Genomic DNA, 19,131 nt, shown 5'->3' on the forward strand with positions numbered 1-19,131 from the left:
AATGGGAGGTTTGCAAAGAATATTTGAAATATAATTACAGTAGTTTAAATTCTGTTGCAGCATTCAAGGAACTTCAGTAATAATTGTAAGCTAGATATAAGAGTTAAGATATATCAAGAAGATGTTAAATTATGATAAACGTTTTTTATTGGCAATAAGTAATATGAAATCGAAATAAGGAATAGACGGGAGGTCGGGTCTATAGTGCTAAGACCAACTTGCATTTTTGTTGTTTGAGTTCTGTGTTTGTTGTTATTCTTGTGTGTAGTTTTGTATTTATGTTTTTCTTTTTTGCTGTTTGTTGTTGTTGATGCATCAAAATAAAAAATAAAATAAAAGAATCATGGTTTCCGCTAAGGAAGATCATCAGTAACTTAGCCATTGATAAGGCTTCATTTGCTACATTTCAAGAGGGCAATGCCTATCTTTTGATATGCAAATATTTCATTTTAGTGATGCACCATAGATTGATTGCAATATCAGTATGTTAGTGGTGCACCATAAATTGATTGCATAAATTGATTGCTCAGTATTCTTAGTGGAGGGGCTACGTTAAGTAATATGTTTGAATGTGTATGTCTAGAGACAATGGATAACACAAACACCATTAGATGAATTGCTGGATAAGTGTTTAATTGTGATTGTATTTGTTTAAAAAACAATTTATTTATTTATTAAACAATCCAATAGGCGTTGACTTGGATAAGTTAACGTAAGGAAGTTAACCCTTGAAAAGCGTTTTGGGGAGGTCAGGACAATGTACAACAGGGTACTGGAGACTGCTGTGGGATAGGAAATATTCCTCGTTTTGGGCTATGATGTTAATTTAAAGAAGTTCAAGGGAGGAATTTCCCATTCTCTGTTCCCCCCAAACATGCCACCTGTGCCTGATACCACAATGTTCAGGAAGGACCCTTGACTTTCAAGAGAGGCATTTTGGGGAGTGCTGGGGGCTACAGGGGAAGAAGGGGATCGGAACCCTTCTTCCACCCTTCCTTAAGTTACCTTACCAAGATCCAAGACATTATTCTGTATTCCTTACTTATGGAAATAGCATGTTTCAATAATAACTCCCATTGCATTTCAGAAACAAATTTGGACCTCAGAATAGCTTACTGATATTTAATATGATTGACTAGCTGACCTGGCCACACGTTGCTGTGGCTAATAATGTGGATTGGGAAAGGAAGTATAGTGGAAAAGAGGAAATGTATGGTTTTTATACCTTATTTTGTTGAAGTGTAGGATGTCTGCAGTGTGTTTTGATGTGTAGTTGTTGTCTTGTGGAGTTTGGAGGTGTTTGTGGTGGGACGGGATATGTTTTGGAAAAAATATAAATGAATTCCTATGTCCTTGGGACGGGGTATGTTTTCTGAAAAATACAAATGAATTCCTATGTCCTATAAAGAACTTATAGATCCATTTTAAATAAAAGTACACCTTCTACTCATGTAAAAACAGCAGGGAGGCCCCATAAATAACTCAGAGATGCATTTTATTTAAAAGGGCAGATTCTAGCCATTTAAAAATGTGGTGATTTCTGGACCGCCTGTTGGCCGGACTTAGAAGGCGAGTGGGCCGTATCCGGCTACGGGCCCTAGGTTGTCTACTCCTGCTGTAGCCGGGTAAGGTGTTGCATGGCGTGCGTTTTTGGGTGGGCTTGTTTCTGTGCATGTGGTGGAGGCTTTGTCGGGAGGCGTCGTCGGGTAAAATTTGTCTTTTTGGCCGGCATGGTTGTGAATGTGTGCGAGGTGAATGCGCCAATTGGGGAGGCGTGTTTTTGTGGTGGAGTGGCTCTGTGCAGGCGGCAGAGGAAGCGGCCCAAATCGGGACTTGGGTAAGTTTTGGTTTTTGGCATCCTGGTTGTGGAGGTGGGCGAGGTGAAGGAGGAAATGGCGGCCGCGGCTTTTTTCTCTGCCTTTGCTCTTTACAGGCGGTGTTTCTGTTGTTGTAAAGTCGCGGCCTGTGGAGGTGGAAGAGGGGAGGCAACAACTTGAGGTGGGGGGCTTTGCGGGGTACGGTTTGTGTGCCTCGGCTCCACGGCTGTGGATACGTGCGTGGTGAGTGCAGCAATTGCAGAGGTGTGATTTTCTGGCGGACTGTCTGTGTGGAGGTGACGGAGGAAGCGGCACAAAGTGGGAATGGGTTAAAGTTTTGATTTCGGCCCTCGGTTCTGTACAGGGGGTGGTGGGGACGCAATAAGTTTGCTCTGTGTAAAAGTTGCTGCCTGTGTAGGTGGGCGAGGGTAGGGAGCAACTTGTGGACGGGGGCTTACCGGTTTGCGGTTTGCACGCCTCGACTCTGCGCATGGGCAACGTGAGGTCAGAAATGGCGGACGGCGCTTTGCAGGTCTGCGCAGGTCGGGCAATGTCTTAGGGTGATCTGTCTTAGGGCTGCTGGCAGTGCCGGTTGAAAAAGAGGAGGAGGCGCTAGAAACGGGTGCACTTTGCTATACCTTCAAACGTCCACTGGAGGGGGTAAATTTTTTTGATGTAAAATCATATTTCTACCTATGAAAGGTGTGGTATATTTGCAATCCAGGTATGCAAGATCACTCCCATATACCCATGGAATGTTGTGTCCAAATTCAAAGAGAATCGGTCAAGCGGTTACGGAGCATTGCGGCTACATCAAACGACCCATCTTGAACGTTTTTATATATGATTTACTCTGTAAAATTGTGCTCTCAGGCATTTTTATTCATTCTTCTCACTTCTAGTGTGGAAAATGAATTAGAAATGTACCGCTTAAGATATATATTTCACTAATTTTCATTTGTGCACAATATATCTCCTCCGCCATAAAAATTCCTGAACACTTTCCCATTTGCCAGCTAAATTTTCTGCGCCCTTGCAATTCTTAACCTGCTTACTTGTGAATAAAACCCACTGAACTCAATGGAATGTTCTTCTAAGTAGGCATGTATTGGCTTGTGCTCTTACTGCTCTAGAAATAACCTATTATTGAATGGGTTTAAATGCCCTTGAAATAATTTTCCATTCCTTCAAAGCCTACCTTTTAAATCCAATTTCATATATTATTTCAAGTTTTCAAAGTGTTCAGTGCCTGTTACCCTAGGGCTAGCCCCACCCGCACCCTCCAAAAAACCTAGCTGAATCAGGATTGTTGGGGATGGCATATAGAAGACTATGTGCCAGGGTGAATGGAGGTGGAGAGGCTGGGTCCAGAGTGTTTCACAATGCAATGTTTTATTGTTGACCCATATGAAGCAGCAGTGGCACTTTTTCCTAAGCTGGAGAAGATGTGAGAATGCTCCTTTTCTTCAGGCAAGCATATCTGGCAATCTCTTTGATCCATGATGAATATATAGATCCATCTATGCAGGGAAAGCATAAGAAAACAGATTGGGAAGGCAGGCATGGGAGCAAATTATAATGTGTCTTCATTTAAGGCATAGACTGAAAGATGTTCTCCAATCCTGATCCTAGGTGACTGATCACACAAATGTCTTCGAATTCCAAGCAGCATTTTTCTTTTGCAATAGGCATCCTTCAATGCACCTCTTTCTGTCAAGCAAAATTTTTATTCTGCTTTCTCCCCTGGTATATTGCTCTCCTGTAAAACAAAGAAATTCTGGGATTTGGAGCTGAAAGCTTCTTTGTAGTGAAATGTGGACCACTTTGTACTTGAAACAATAAATCCAGAACTAATTAAGATTTTAGAGAGATTCTTTTTTACAGGACTGCTTTTGTTCTCTAGTAATAGGATTTTAAAACTTTCCAACCCAGACTTCAGTTACCTTGAAATGTGAAGAAAAGTGGGTTGATTTATTAGGAATTATAAACCACATTTAATAGAATTATTTACATGTCCAATTAATGAATGCATTTACATTTAAATATATATACCGCACGATAGTGGTAAGCTCCCATTGCTTTCTCCCAGAGTCTGCCAACCTAGCAGTCCGAAAGCACACCAGTGCAAATAGATAAATAGGTACCGCTGTGGTGGGAAAGTAAACGGTGTTTCTGTGTGCTCTGGCACTCATCACTGTAGTGGAAAACGTGCAAGAAAATTCAGGAGGTGTAGAGTTGGCCTTGCACACCTAACCCTTCCTGTGAGTTCTCACAGGAGCACCCTGGCCCTTGAGGGTGGCCCAGCTGGGGCCTGGCTGCCCAGATTAGGAGCCCTAATCATCACAGGTGGCAGCCATGGGTACAAATGGTGCAGGGCAACATAGTTGGAGAGAATGATAGACCAAATGCTGCTGAGGCTCCCTGTGGCTGAATCTGGTGCTGTATGTGGGTGAACAATTCTTGTGGGTGAATTGTTTCTTTGGAATTGTTTCCTTGGGGTTATTCCTCTGTGTAAGAAGGTTTTTGTTGCTGTTTAAGAAGGTTTACTATTTCAGGGGGGGGGGTTCTGTTTGAGGAGGTTTTCCTATTCTGTTCAAATAAACTATTTTCCCTCCTATATTGTCTATCAAAGATCCTTTGAAGAACCTGTGGTGTTAATTGGCAAAACAGTCACAGTGTCCCATTGAGCCAGAAGCGGTTTAGTCATGCTGGGCACATGACCTGGAAAGTTGTCTGTGGACAAACACTGGACTGAAAAGCAAGATGAGCGCTGTGCTCCATAGTCGCCTTTGACTGTACTTAACCGTCCAGGGGTCCTTTACCCTACCTTTTTACCTTTTATACTCTGAAAGGTTATAGAGATGCCTTCCCTAGTGAGGTACTGTACACTTGTCTCCATTATTATTAACTATGAGTAGGGATCAGAAAACATTCCTGTTTACCCCGGCATTTGATGGCTTAAGAATACTGATCCTGGAAACCCTGAAATCATTGGCTGGAAATGGTTTTAACTGTAGCTACTTTGGGATGTTTTTGATTGTAATTGTTTCTACAATACTTTAATAGTATTAGAGTGTTTTTGTTAGTTTGTAAATAGTGCATTGTTTGCCGCCCTGGGCTCCTTGGAGAGGATGGGGTGCTACTGGAGGAAGGAAGGTGTTATTTTCATTGATTTCTGCTTCCATCTGCAGCTCTACTACCTTCCAAAAAATGGCCATGGAGATTTGAGGGGTTCTGCAGAACACTGAGTGTTCAGTGTGAAGAGAGTATTGGCAAGTCCTTCCTTTCTTACTCCAGTGGGAGCTTCTCAGTACTTATGAGTAATGAAAGAAAGGCAAGTCTGCTCTACCTTTGTGTCTATAGATAATTATAGCTTAAAGATGAAAGGAAATGTTGTGAGCATGGAGAGGCAATGTATAAGGTAGCGTATTAAAATGTATCTTGGTTGTTGTTTAGTCGTTTAGTCGTGACCCCATGGACCAGAGCATGCCAGACACTCCTGTCTTCCACTGCCTCCCGCAGTTTGGTCACACTCATGTTGGTAGCTTCAAGAACACTGTCCAACCATCTTGTCCTCTGTTGTCCCCTTCTCCTTGTGCCCTCAATCTTTCCCAACATCAGGGTCTTTTCCAGGAAGTCTTCTCTTCTTATGAGGTGGCCAAAGTATTAGAGCCTCAGCTTTAGGATCTGTCCCTCCAGTGAGCACTCAGGGCTGATTTCCTTGAGAATGGATAGGCTTGATCTTCTTGCAGTCCATGAGACTCTCAAGAGTTTCCTCCAGCACCACAATTCAAAAGCATCAATTCTTCGGTGATCAGCCTTCTTTATGGTCCAGCTCTCACTTCCATACATCACTACTGGGAAAACCATAGCTTTAACTATACAGACCTTTGTTGGCAAGATGATGTCTCTGCTTTTTAAGATGCTGTCTAGGTTTGTCATTGCTTTTCTCCCAAGAAGCAGGAATCTTTTAATTTCGTGACTGCTGTCACCATCTGCAGTGATCATGGAACCCAAGAAAGTAAAATCTCTCACTGCCTCCATTTCTTCCCCTTCTTTTTGCCAGGAGGTGATGGGACCAGTGGCCATGATCTTAGTTTTTTTGATGTTGAGCTTCAGACCCAATGTATCTACAGGACACCATTTGGAACAGCTTCAAATAGCATGTATTTCTTATACAGAATGCACTTTTCTGTTCAGAAAAGTATGAAAATTTCATGTAGCTATATGTGGCTATCATATAAATGCCACACTCCATTCATCTGATACATTAAAAAGTGCTTTCTATTCAGCTTGGGGATGACTATGAGTAAATCTGCCCTCCCCCTTTTTAATGGGCCCAAACCATACTTACACCCTGAAACATAGTTTGAATGGCACGTGTTGTTATGAAGGTCCCAGTGCCATATAGTTTTGAAGGATTACAGTATTTTCAATCTTGGGTGAACAGTCTTTAATTTTTTTTAGGAGCTCTGGAGGCTATCAAGATCACAGGTCACATTCTGAACCATCACAGCTAAATGGCTTCTAACATTCAGCAAAGAATTAATAGGTTTACCTGCATGGAAGTGGCTAATCAGCAATGTAACATTGTTTAACCTTGTAGGAGGATGTCAAGCTTCATTAGTAGCTTTATGACAATTTACTTATTCATTAAATGACACCATCTGCTGAAAAGTATTTTCCTTAAATCATCATTACGTATCTCAACACTGGTCACAAGGTTTCATAGATAAGTATGAACAATAGCTTCAATTCTAGGTCATTGCTTTTGGTTATGTTCCACCCACAACCATGTGTAGCGCATTTCCTTAGGGTGTGCAGCCAGGGATTTTTATATATTTATTTCAACAAAGGAAGAAGGAGAGGGGGGGGGATGACAAGACAAACAAATAAGCACATGAAAGATGTAAAGAGGCAAAAAGCTAACAAAACCACCACAGTAAGAGTGGCCAAGAAGTCAAAACAGGATATTTTTCCTGCAGAAAAAAGACTCATGCTATGAGTTCAGGGCAGGATGGATCCTCCTCGTTTGTGTGCCACAAAACAACCCCTCACCTCAACAGTTCTCTCTCCACAAAAGCTGGTTAGTGGAGCTCAGTTGGAGATAGAGCCGTGAGCAGGGGCGTACCCAGGATCAAAACTAGGGGGGGGGCAAGCCATGGTCATTCAGGTTGTGACGTTTCAGCACGGAAAGGCGAATGAAACCAAAATTTTAGGAAAATTATATATAATTATAGCAGTGCTTTATTACGGTAGTTATTACAATTATTTGCTTGATTTTTTTATTTTTATTTTTATTCTAGTTACATGTCTTATACCAGGGGTGGCCAACTGTGATCTACTTTCAGAATTAAAATCTGGCAGTTTTGGGGGGTTGTTGAGCTTTTTTTAGGGACTGGACCTTCTGAAATAATTGATTTAAAAACTAACTCAGCAAGACAGAAGACTGCCCGCTTTGTAAAGTGTGACAACCTTTGAGGTACAAAACACCCAGACAAGGAAAACCAACTCAGCTAACTAGTTTACAAGAATACTTGGCTAGTTTAGATGTACAGTCTCCAGGGCCAGATGAACTACATCCAAGAGTATTAAAAGAATTGGCAGAGGTGATTTCAGAACCACTGGCAATAATCTTTGAGAATTCCTGGAGAACAGGCGAAGTCCCAGCAGACTGGAGGAGGGCAAATTTTGTCCCTATTTTCAAAAGGGGGGAGAGAGAAGACCCAAACAATTACCGCCCAGTCAGCCTGACATCAATACCAGGAAAGATTCTAGAGCAGATCATTAAGCAAATGGTCTGTGAGCACCTAGAAAGGAACGCCGTGATCACTAAAAGTCAGCATGGGTTTCTGAAAAATAAGTCATGTCAGACCAATCTGATCTCATTTTTTGACAGATGTGGATGTAGCCTATCTTGATTTCAGCAAGGCCTTTGACAAGGTGCCCCATGATATTCTTGTAAAGAAGCTGGTAAAATGCGGGCTAGACAATGCTACCATTCAGTGGATTTGTAACTGGCTGACTGACCGAACCCAAAGGGTACTCATTAATAGCTCCTCATCATCCTAGATAGAAGTGACTAGTGGGGTGCTACAGGGTTCTGTCTTGGGCCCAGTCTTATTCAACATCTTTATCAATGACTTGGGTGATGGGCTTGAGGGCATCCTGATCAAGTTTGCAGATGACCAAATTGGGAGGGGTGGCTAATACCCCAGAGGACAGGATCACACTTCAAAATGACCTTAACAGACTAGAGAACTGGGCCAAAGCAAACAAGATGAATTTTAACAGGGGAAAATGTAAAGTACTACACTTGGGCAAAAAAAATTTGAAAGGCACAAATACAGGATGGGTGACACCTGGCTTGAGAGCAGTACATGTGAAAAGGATCTAGGAGTCTTGGTAGACCATAAACTTGACATGAGTCAACAGTGTGATGCAGCAGCTAAAAAAGCCAATGCAATTCTGGGCTGCATCAATAGGAGTATAGCATCTAGATCAAGGGAAGTAATAGTACCACTGCATTCCACTCTGGTCAGACCTCACCTGGAATACTGTGTCCAGTTCTGGGCACCACAGTTCAAGAAGGATACTGACAAGCTGGAACGTGTCCAGAAGAGGGCAACCAAAATGGTCAAAGGCCTGGAAACGATGCCTTATGAGGAACGGCTTAGGGAGCTGGGTATGTTTAGCCTGGAGAAGAGAAGGTTAAGGGGGGATATGATAGCCATGTTCAAATATATAAAAGGATGTCATATAGAGGAGTGTGAAAGGTTGTTTTCTGCTGCTCCAGAGAAGCGGACACGGGGCAATAGATTCAAACTACAAGAAAGAAGATTCCACCTAAACATTAGGAAGAGCTTCCTGACAGTAAGAGCTGTTGGACAGTGGAATTTGCTGCCAAGGAGTGTGGTGGAGTCTCCTTTGGAGGTCTTTAAGCAGAGGCTTGACAGCCATCTGTCAGGAATGCTTTGATGGTGTTTCCTGCTTGGCAGGGGGTTGGACTGGATGGCCCTTGTGGTCTCTTCCAAATCTGATTCTAGGAGGGGGTGGGGTGGGGAGAGGGAGGTGGAGATCATGACGACTTTGCAAATGTACAGGAGAGTTTGCCTCGCTCAACAATCCCGGGGCAGTTGTGTGCGATACCTGACCCTCACAGTCTAAACAACCCCCTCCCAATCTCTTCCGTACGGATGAGGGGCGGGAGGACATCAGGGTCCACACAAAATAAAATAGGCGGAAAACACGGGAGCTGAGCAGAGGGTTGTAACAGGAAGAATTATCTGAAAGACGGGTGAGGTGGGGGGGGGGGGATACACAGCTGAAACCGGGATCTTCTGGAGGTGGGAAGTAGCTGCTGCGGAGCTTTAATGGTGTTGATTTTGTGGAAGACAAAAGCAGAGGGTGAAGCGGCTTCCAAGCAGGTTTACTCGGAAGTCAACCCCGCGGGTTTTCCTCCCAAGAAAAGCACAGGATAAAAGCACAGAAAAGCCAGGGGAGCCGCTTTGCAGCGAGTGGGGGAGACGGAGGAGCTTTGCCGGTGTTGTTGCTCACGAGCTGCTGGCTTGCCAGAGAGTCAGCCTGGAGGGAGGGGGACGGGCAGCCACTTTGCTGGGAGGGAAGGAGCGCTATCGGGGCTGCCAATTGGCGCAGCTGCGCCATCCACCCGGCTGCCGGGGGTGCTGCTTGGCGCGCGCCCCCACCCAGCCAGCTCTTTCAGATGCTTTGCCGCTCCCCCCTTCCTCCGCAACTGCCGCCAGCCATATATAGTTGGTGGGACATGAAGCGTGTTTGCGTTTCCATGTCCTGCCAGGGACTCAAGGCTGCTTGGGGGAGGGGGGCAGCTGGCCTCTAGGGGGGGGGGGCATCTGCCCCCTCCTGCCCCCCCTTCGGTACGCCCATGGCCGTGAGACAGAGACAGACGAAGGCAGAAGAAAAAACCTGGAGTGTAGCTGTAGCTTCTGCCTGCAAAGGAGAGAGTAATTCATCCTCCCTTACTGCCCCCACTGGAACCAATCATCCCACTGCTGCTGCTTCCATAGATAAACCCGGGCAAAAGCTGCAGACCCATCCAAGCATTTTCATTCTTCCTGCATCTCTCTCTGTCTGCTTCCCTCAACCCACTTAAAATAAGAGGGAGGGGGGTTGCCTGGGCACACCCAGCATGCCCCCTGCACATGTCTTTAGTTCCTTCGTATTTTACCTGGAGATGCATTCCAACATGGAGTTAGGCACACTAATGTCCTTTGACATCTATGGGTTTAAGCACAATTAACTCTGCAGCCTGGCTCCGACATAACACTAAAGCAAATCATTCTGGTCAAGCCTCAAGGATGATCTCTTCCTATCTCTCTCCTCAAGCAAGGCAGGATATTGGAACCATTAGCTTCCTGGTATAACTTAAGCACAGTCTGCAACAGGTCAAACTGTGCTTAGTTTAAATTATGGTTTATGCAAACACATTGGGATCAGACTGTGGTTTCTGATATTGGTTGGTTTTTATAAACCATAGTTTATTGGGGTGGTAGCTCAGGGGCTGAATGTAGGCTTCCAGGCCTCTCTCTATGGTCCTCATGCCTCTCCCTGTGCCATTCACTACCCTCCTTCACACCTTCATCAAAGGCCTTGTGTCTCGCTGCAATGTGTCCTTAAACTGTGATAATGCCTGTTGCATACCTGGCTGCAGGATAGAGAGGTCTGTGTCTGTGTAGAAAACTGACTTTTGCATGGCTGGAATGCAGCCATCAACACTGAAGGTAAGAGACACATCCATTGCCATGTCTACTTTTGCATCTGGCCCTACCCACTTTTGCTTCTGGCTCTGTCCATCACTGGTGTGCAGCCCTGGAAAGTTGTCCATGGTGCAATGTATCCCTTTGACCCTTGCATAGGTTTAAGCTAACCATAGTTCCTGGACCCATTGCAGAAGGAGAGAGAAGGAGCAGGTGCTCACACCTGAGGCTTAACCTCATTGTTTTCCATAATGCTAAATTATTGTTTAGTGTTATGCCTGAACTGGGCCAGTTGATTGTTGATAGTTTACCATCATGGATTAGAATACATTATACAATTAGTGATATTAACTGAGAAAATAAAGACTGGCAAGTCTGCAACCCCGCCTCATAAAATCATTGATTTGGAAGGGACCTTTGAGACCACCAAACCCAAGTTCAGTGCAGGATTTACAATACAGGTCGCAGCTACGCTGAAGCAGTACAGTATCCCTGGCAGATGGTCATTCAGCCTCTGCTTAAGTACTCCCAGCAAATGCCTCTCTTAGAGATGCATGAAAGACTTTGAGAACCAAAGCAGCAGATTGGAAACATTCATAGAATAATTTTGTAATTAGGCCAATACTTTCAAGGACACTTAGAGAATGGAAATGGACCGGTAGTATGAGCCAAGATGCCTCCCTCCCTTCTCAAACTGGCTTTATTGCTCAGATGGTAAAAACAGAAGGAACAATACCTGCTGCTATGCCAAGTGACAGTAGGTAAATCAAACTGTCAAAAAGTCTTAAGGCAAGGTGCTTCTTTCCAAGATTTTGTTCTCTCTGTGTCTTTTATGTAAGAGAACAAGTGAAGAATGGAACTGAGCAAAATCATAGAGTTCAGTGGGACTTGCTCTTGGGATCTGTGTATAGGATAGCAGTGTAAGCTGGTCATCTGTTGATCATTCTGTTTCACACATTGCAATAAAATGAGTCAGATAAGAAAGATTCACAGGGTATTTTTTCTTTTCTTTTAAGGGCACTACTTTTCCCACTGGCTTAGCAGAAGAACAGGGCCAGTTTTTCTTGCCATATACAGTCGTACCTTGGTTTTGAAACAGCTTAGTTCCCAAACGTTTTGGCTGCTGAACACCGCAAACCTGGAAGTGACTGTTCCGGTTTGCAAACTATTTTTGGAAGCCAAACGTCCGACGGGGCTTCTGCTGCTTCCTATTGGCTGCAGGAGCTTCCTGCAGCCAATTGGAAGCTGCGCTTTGGTTTCCAAACATTTTGGAAGTTGAAGACTTTTGGAATGGATTCTGTTCGACTTCCAAGGTACGACTGTAATTACAAATTATAACTCAGTCAGTAGAGCATGAGACTCTTAAGATCAGGGTCATGGGTTTGATTCCCACGTTGGACAAAAGATTCCTGCATTGCAGGGAGTTGAAATACCGGTAGATGATCCTTGTGGTCCCTTCGAACTCTTGTACGATTCTAATCTATGATTTTCAACAGTCATAGTAATAAACTGTTTTAAAAACCCACTAGGTTTTGAAACAAATCTTGGAACAACATAGTATGTTAGAATATTAAAAATCACTTTTTTTCATAGTCTGGTCACTAGATAGAATTTTGCCAGGACGCCCATTTCTTATTAAAATAGATTTGACTTCTTGGTTGTTAGCCAGCAGTCACTGCAAACACACCAGCTTTGTCAGTAAAAGGTGAAAAATCTACAACTGTTTATCTGATGCCAAAGTGGAAATCATCATGAGATCAAAAAAAGTAGAACATAAAGCTTATTGTACATCTTGTGTCATCCTATATTCTCAAGAATTCAGGTGATGGACATTGTTCCAGTACTTGTTGCTCTAACAAATACATCAGGATGTGAAGTAGATGCACTGATTTTTGCAACGTAATTTTTGGAATCAGGAGAAATCTCATGAGATAACTTTTCCTTCACATTTGAAAAAGCAGTGGAATGGGGTTCTATCTTTTGAAGAAGAAAATCATCAGTTAGCTGCTAAGATAATATGGGTTTTAAAATAACACTGAATTCTTGAAGCTTGGCAATCTTCCAGTAAGGCTTTCTAAACTCACAAGTCTAATGCAGGTTACATAAGATGAGCTATGGACAGTGCCACCAGATTATTCCAGTCATTTGACACAGTTCTGTCCTGAAATGGCCAACTCTTGTACAAATCGCTGCTGATATTTACACAGCATTCAACATGCCACCAGGCCCAGAATAGCAAACAATACGAAGTAAATGCTGGTAAAGGCTATTGATGGTTACTAGAAAAAAGTTGTTATCTTGGCTTTACAAATTAGAAATCCTTGTACTATTTCTCCTAGTGTACTATGTTGCCTGAATGTGTGTCTGCTTAGGATTTACTTTGACAGGCATGAAGCAGATAAAGTTGTAGCTTTAATGGGACACACTTCTGTGCATGGAAATGAGTGTATTTCAGTCCTCTTAATGGGTACACTTGCCCACACAAAGCAAGATTTACTTGAATAGAAGAGAAGCATGCTTTTCTAAAGCTAACACAAACAGCAGCTCTTGGGCTTCTGTTTTTCTTTTGCTTCAACAGTTCTGGAGCAACAGAAGTTAACCGAATCTCCAACGCCAGGTTACTGGCATTTCCTACGGCAAGAAAAGAGAGCAGTACATTCTACAAAACTTTAAGCTCCTGCCATTGCTTGGTTGTTGTTTTTTCCTGAATCCCTTTCCCATACTGAACTCACATATCAAAATCTTGAACCACAGGGATGTTCATGTGCGAAGAAGGGAGGGGAAGGAGAGAGGGTAAGAACAGGAAATGCTCCCCAGTGCGCTAAAACAAACCACCTTTTGCTTAAGAAGTTCATCCAGCATCTTAAAACTTCCCCATATATTTAGTACTTTCCACTGAGATATGCCTGAGCATTGCTACCCATTGGAGCATGCCTCCAAGCAAACACCAGAATTAATCTAGCACAAAGAGCAAGAATTACATTTTGTGAGGTGATGTTCCTCAGGGTAATATTAATAGAGTAATATTCACTGTGAGATCAGCTGTAAGACTGTCTGCTTGAGCTATGAATAAATGACATCAGTCAAAGTAATGCATGAACATAAGTATAGTTTGGTCTCTGTGTTTCTTTCCTTAGCTATCAGTCTCCAGACATTTTTGGTGATTATAAAGATAAGTGAGATGGTTTGAAAGAAAGGAAAACTATAGTGTACAAGGGCTTTGGTTTGTATGTCTATATTCTTTATTTTTTAATCGACTACTGAAGCTGCTCAGCCAGACCTGAACATTTCTCCTGTGCTCTTTCAGAATATTTTTACAAGAAAATATTTGCATTACCTGTGTCTGACATTAGAATGAACTGAAAACTGTGTTAGCTAAATTTTACATTCAGTTTCTGCCCTGGATGTACGTGAGTGGGTTTTTTTTTTTTTTTGGATAATGTCAGTGAGGTGGGTCAGGATTACACCTTGCATATTCTTTCATACCATGCTGTCTTGACTGTCCACAAGCATTCCATTTCTTTGCTGGAACATGGAATGTGAACCAAGCAATAGGGTCAAGCTGAACATCACCGTTACGCATACTCTGAACAGGAAGAACCAGGTTTAATACAGGCCACATTATAACTTCACACAAAGCATCTGTGCATGTCTTTGATCCTTACTGAGACATGTGAGAAGGGGGCATTAATTCTTCCGCTACCATTTTCCCACTGGAAATCGCCCAGACAGGCTTTTTTTGCCCAAAACTTTTCATTCTAAAAACTCACAGCTCCCCAAAATGTATGAACAGTGATAATAAAAAGATACCCTGACACAATCAGGAATAAAACAAGATTGGATTGCCCCAGCCCAACCTCATATATTCTAAAATACTTTAATTGCTCCCCTACCCTCCCTACAAAGAAAATCAGTGCAGATCATTATCTATGTTAAATAACATCATTCAATGAAAGACACAAGCATTAAGACTTTGTTCTGCAGCATTTTGGCTTTGGAAAAATTATCACCTTGGAAGATCTTCTGTTTTTTACCCACATAGCAGGATGTCCTCCCACCTCTCCATTATTGCCCCACTGTTGTTGGCCCCCAAATGGGCCATTTCAGCAACTTCATGTAAAATCAAAGTCATCAAACAAATATTATCTATTTTTAAAAATCTAGAGACTGTCCAGTGTTAGGAAAAAATAGACTATTCTGCTTTAATGCAGTTTGTTTGTTTTTTAAATAAAGCACCGAGTTGCATTGGTGGCTTGGGAAGGTCTTAACTGGACCTGTGACTGCAAAGAAAGAGTGTCTAACCACTCTGCTAATGTGTTCTTCCATATATGTGCCAAAGAACGAGAGACAGCTGGAAGGGGCTACTGTAAGGAAATAGGGTATGCTCTGGGCTGGTAACAAGATATTAAACCACTGCATGTATGCTGATGTAACCTCCAAGCTTAATACTTCTGACGATTCATGAGTCACAGGATGGAGCCATGTCAGGCACTAGTCTTTATTAGGTACAAATAGAAGCTATATATATATAAAACTTACATTGAATTAATCATGAATCGTCCATTTAATCTTGCCAGTTTCTCCATAACAGCTTCAAGAACAACCACAATGTAATGACTTGGTTTTCCTGATTTTTCTGATTCCACCTTTCCACATTTAAACAGGTTGGAATGACAAATGCATTTGTTGTAATAAAATCTTGATTAACCTCATTATTTATTCACATTCCCAGGTTTTGCAATACACACTGTCTTAACAATTAGTTATTTCAATGTGACACTCATTTTACCTCTCACTTGATTTGCTTTCAAGGACAGCAGCCAAAGAGAATTTAGTGCAAATAACTATCTTTGCTCTTCCCATTAAACATACATGAAATCTGCTGAAGAAATTTTGTTTTGCAGTTGCTTGTAATTATTTTTCATTCTGGACTATCAGATTTCCACAGGAATGTACTAACTTCTCTGTTCTAGCACAGTTGCCTCTCTGCCCTTGCATTCTAACATCCCAAACAGGTCAGCCACCAAATCTAGGACTTATCTATGCATGTTTGAATATCTGTCCACTTTCCCTGAGCTCATAGATAGACTTTCACTAAAGGTGTAATGCTATGGTAAATCCACCGGAATGAACAGCTTAGGATGCAGCAGATCTCCTTCTCAGCTGGTGTTGAGTCCTCAACCCCACCTCTCTGGTCCCATCACTACCACCACCCCTTTTCAAGAGGTATGGTAACTTAAGATACACTGGGCTTGGCTCAGCCAGCTGGGTCCTGGCTGAGCTGGGAGGGAGGGGGTATGCTGGCATATCTCTGGCTGCACTGAAGATAAGTAAGATAAACTAGGAGCTTCCTGCAGCCAATCAGAAGTTGCGCTTTGGTTTCTGAACGTTTTGGAAGTCGAACGGACTTCCGGAACGGATTCCGTTCGACTTCCAAGGTATACGACTGCATTCTAAGGGGATAACTAAAAAATATAAAGTAGGTATAGAAACACACAACCTCAGTATAATAACAATCATGCAAAATAAGTAAAACAGCAGAGGAAAAGCAAATGAAAGCCAGATGAAACAAAAAACACAGTAATCATATTATGGAACTGAACAAATTGTACTGCTCTGTGCCAAACCTATCAGAAGCTTTCTAGTGTTCATAACACAATACTCCCTTCAACAGATCCAATGAAACAAAACTATGAAAATCTGCAAAGGTTTAGATGCTGTTTTGGCTTAACATCCCTGCTACAGCTCTGTGGGTGCCTATTCAAGCATGGGAGAGACAAAAAGATATGGTCTAAATTTGCCATGTTGTGGGTGTCATGTAGGTGAGCCAAGTGGATATTGGCCCGCTATTTAAGGCTGTATGTCTTGCTTCCCTGAACTGTTAGCTTGACATCTACCCACTCAGTCTTCACACTTATTGTGCTGTGAGAGTCCGGGCTGAGTAGGCAATATATTTTCACTTTTGTTTCAAACTGGCCATGAGAATAAGGTGGGGTTGGCCCACTCTCTATACTAGGAGCCATCTGTGCTTTGGGTTTTATTGTATTTTTACTCAGTTGAATTGCCCTTTAAAATAAGTCACAGTTTGCAGGTTCCATGTGGGTTAAAAGTTGTTATGTTCTTCAGTGAGATGTGTTGCTAAGCATCCCTTAATGCTTCAGGATGAAGTTTTCTCTCTCTAAACTGGGCTTGTTGCCTCATGGATAAAAGATCCCATGGAAGTCTCACCTTTGCGACATGCATGAGCTGTGAGGGACAAGGCAGGGCTGAGTGAATAGTTTCCATTTGTAGATCTTAATGTTTCAGCAACATTTTTCAGAGCAGGGAAAGTTTAAGAGGGGACTTGAGACTCACCTGTTCTTATGTCATGATATAGCACTGTTCTGCAGAAGAAAGTTCATAGCTTGTGTTAATATTGTATTTCACTCCATCTCTTGAAGTGAATTATTACACATTTTCTAGCTCTTGTCAACCATTGGAACCTATAGCACTAGGTGCACAGGGACATTTATATGCAAGAACAAAAATATGTCTTAACCAAAATCAGCAATCTTAACCAGGCTCTGCTCTACAAAATGATTTCCTATTCATGGTCTGTAATCATGTCTTTCCCAGGTTGAATTGTTTCTCAAAGTAGCATTTCTGCTCTGATTTGTCACAACTGAAAGATAGCTGGTAGCTGAGACCTGGAATGCTGAAAAGCACGCTGGCCCATCTACTAAATGGCTACCATTTTTTGTTGCAGAGATTGTTATGAACTTGAAGTATCAAATGTAAGCAGAATACATTAGTACTTTCTTCAATAATAATAATAATAATAATAATAATAAATGTAGCATTGTCTTGCATGAATCTAGTCCTAGGCAGACATACTTGTCAGTAGGAGCTGTTAACGCACTGGGAACTTATTGTCAATGTGCGCCAGAATGGGCTACGAAAACAAAAACTCCATAATAATTCCACAGAAAAAGTGTTACATTGAAAGAGCTGGGTTATAAAGAATGGCAGTGCCTGCAAAGAAATTGCATGTCTTTATACAGTAAAATTAGATAAGCTAGGCTTTGGGGGCATCTTACAGGAATATATATATAGTATATTGGGGTTTGTTATCCAAATACATACCTTGAACAACAATTCAAAATACATCTTGATTATGCCATCCTACCTTTGTAACAGGACCTTTCAGTTTTTACAGTTCATAGAATTAGCACGGTGGCTTACTGTGAATCACGCAGTTAAAGAGTCATTGAACAGTTTTGCTAACACCCTGCTTGGCACTTTTGAAAGTGTCAAGCAGCTAAACTTGTGGCTGCTCATTTTTAGGAAGCTGAAACAGAAATGCATTGAGTGGGATGAAGTGCATGCTGTTCACTTAAACATGGAGGCCTCTGTGGAAATGAGCATATGTGAGCATTCAACAAAAGGTAGTCCAAAAGAGAGAAATCCTAAGCCAGGTTTAACATCTCCAAGATAATGAGGAAATGTTGATATAACAATAATTTAATTACCCCTCCAAGGGCCTAGCTTGTGGAGCCAAGTAATTTGTATTGCAGAGTGGTGGTAATGATGCCATTTGCTTCAGTACAACAGCAGTCACAGAGGTGTGTGTGTGTGTGTGCGTGCGCGCGTTTAGTCGTGTCTGACTCTTTGTGACCCCATGGACCAGAGCACGCCAGGCACTCCTGTCTTCCACTGCCTCCCACAGTTTGGTCAGACTCATGTTGGTAGCTTCGAGAATACTGTCCAACCATCTCGTCCTCTGTCGTCCCCTTCTCCTTGTGCCCTCCATCTTTCCCAACATCAGGGTCTTTTCCATGGAGTCTTCTCTTGTCATGAGGTGGCCAAAGTATTGGAGCCTCAGCTTCAGGATCTGTCCTGAAGGACCAGTCACAGAGGTACAGCAGGTATTAGCTTTAAATGAAAAAAAAATATTCTGATAATATTTGTTTATAAATGTTTACTTATTGATCAATTTTTAAAATTTATGAACAGGATAGCTGATATTACCTGGTGTTGCCTGGGAAATCTAAGAAACACACACACATAAAATGAGGTTTATAAATGGAAAGTGTAATTTGTCAGTTACAGGGCTGTACACAGCACTGACCCAGGGCCCTGACCTGACCGGGGGAACACCAGTCCCAGATCTGGTCCTGAATCAAATCAGTGGTGGGGCTTAAAAGTCTTATACACTCAAGAGTGGGCAGTGGAATAGGACTCTTCATCTCCTTTACTCTTCCTGAGTGTACTCCCAGAAGTTAGATGATCCAATCTTGCTGGGTGCTGCATATTGTGTTGTCTGTAGGAAACATGCTGACAAAGCACACCCCTGTAGCAAGCAAGACACACAATTGACACACAATTCCTGCAGTTCTGCTACTTCTGGTTGACTTGACTGCTGTGACAAACTAAACAACTCTGTACATAGTTTACAAAAACTCATTAACAATAATGTGCAGCATTTCAACACCTACTAATATTTGAAATCTTAAATTAATATATACAATGCCAAATTAATAATAGCATGTGCAGCTCAGTATCTCAAAATCAAGCAGTCCAAATATTCCTGAAAGAAGCGT

Source organism: Lacerta agilis, chromosome 7, assembly GCF_009819535.1.
Source record: "Lacerta agilis isolate rLacAgi1 chromosome 7, rLacAgi1.pri, whole genome shotgun sequence".
Lineage (NCBI taxonomy): Eukaryota > Metazoa > Chordata > Lepidosauria > Squamata > Lacertidae > Lacerta > Lacerta agilis.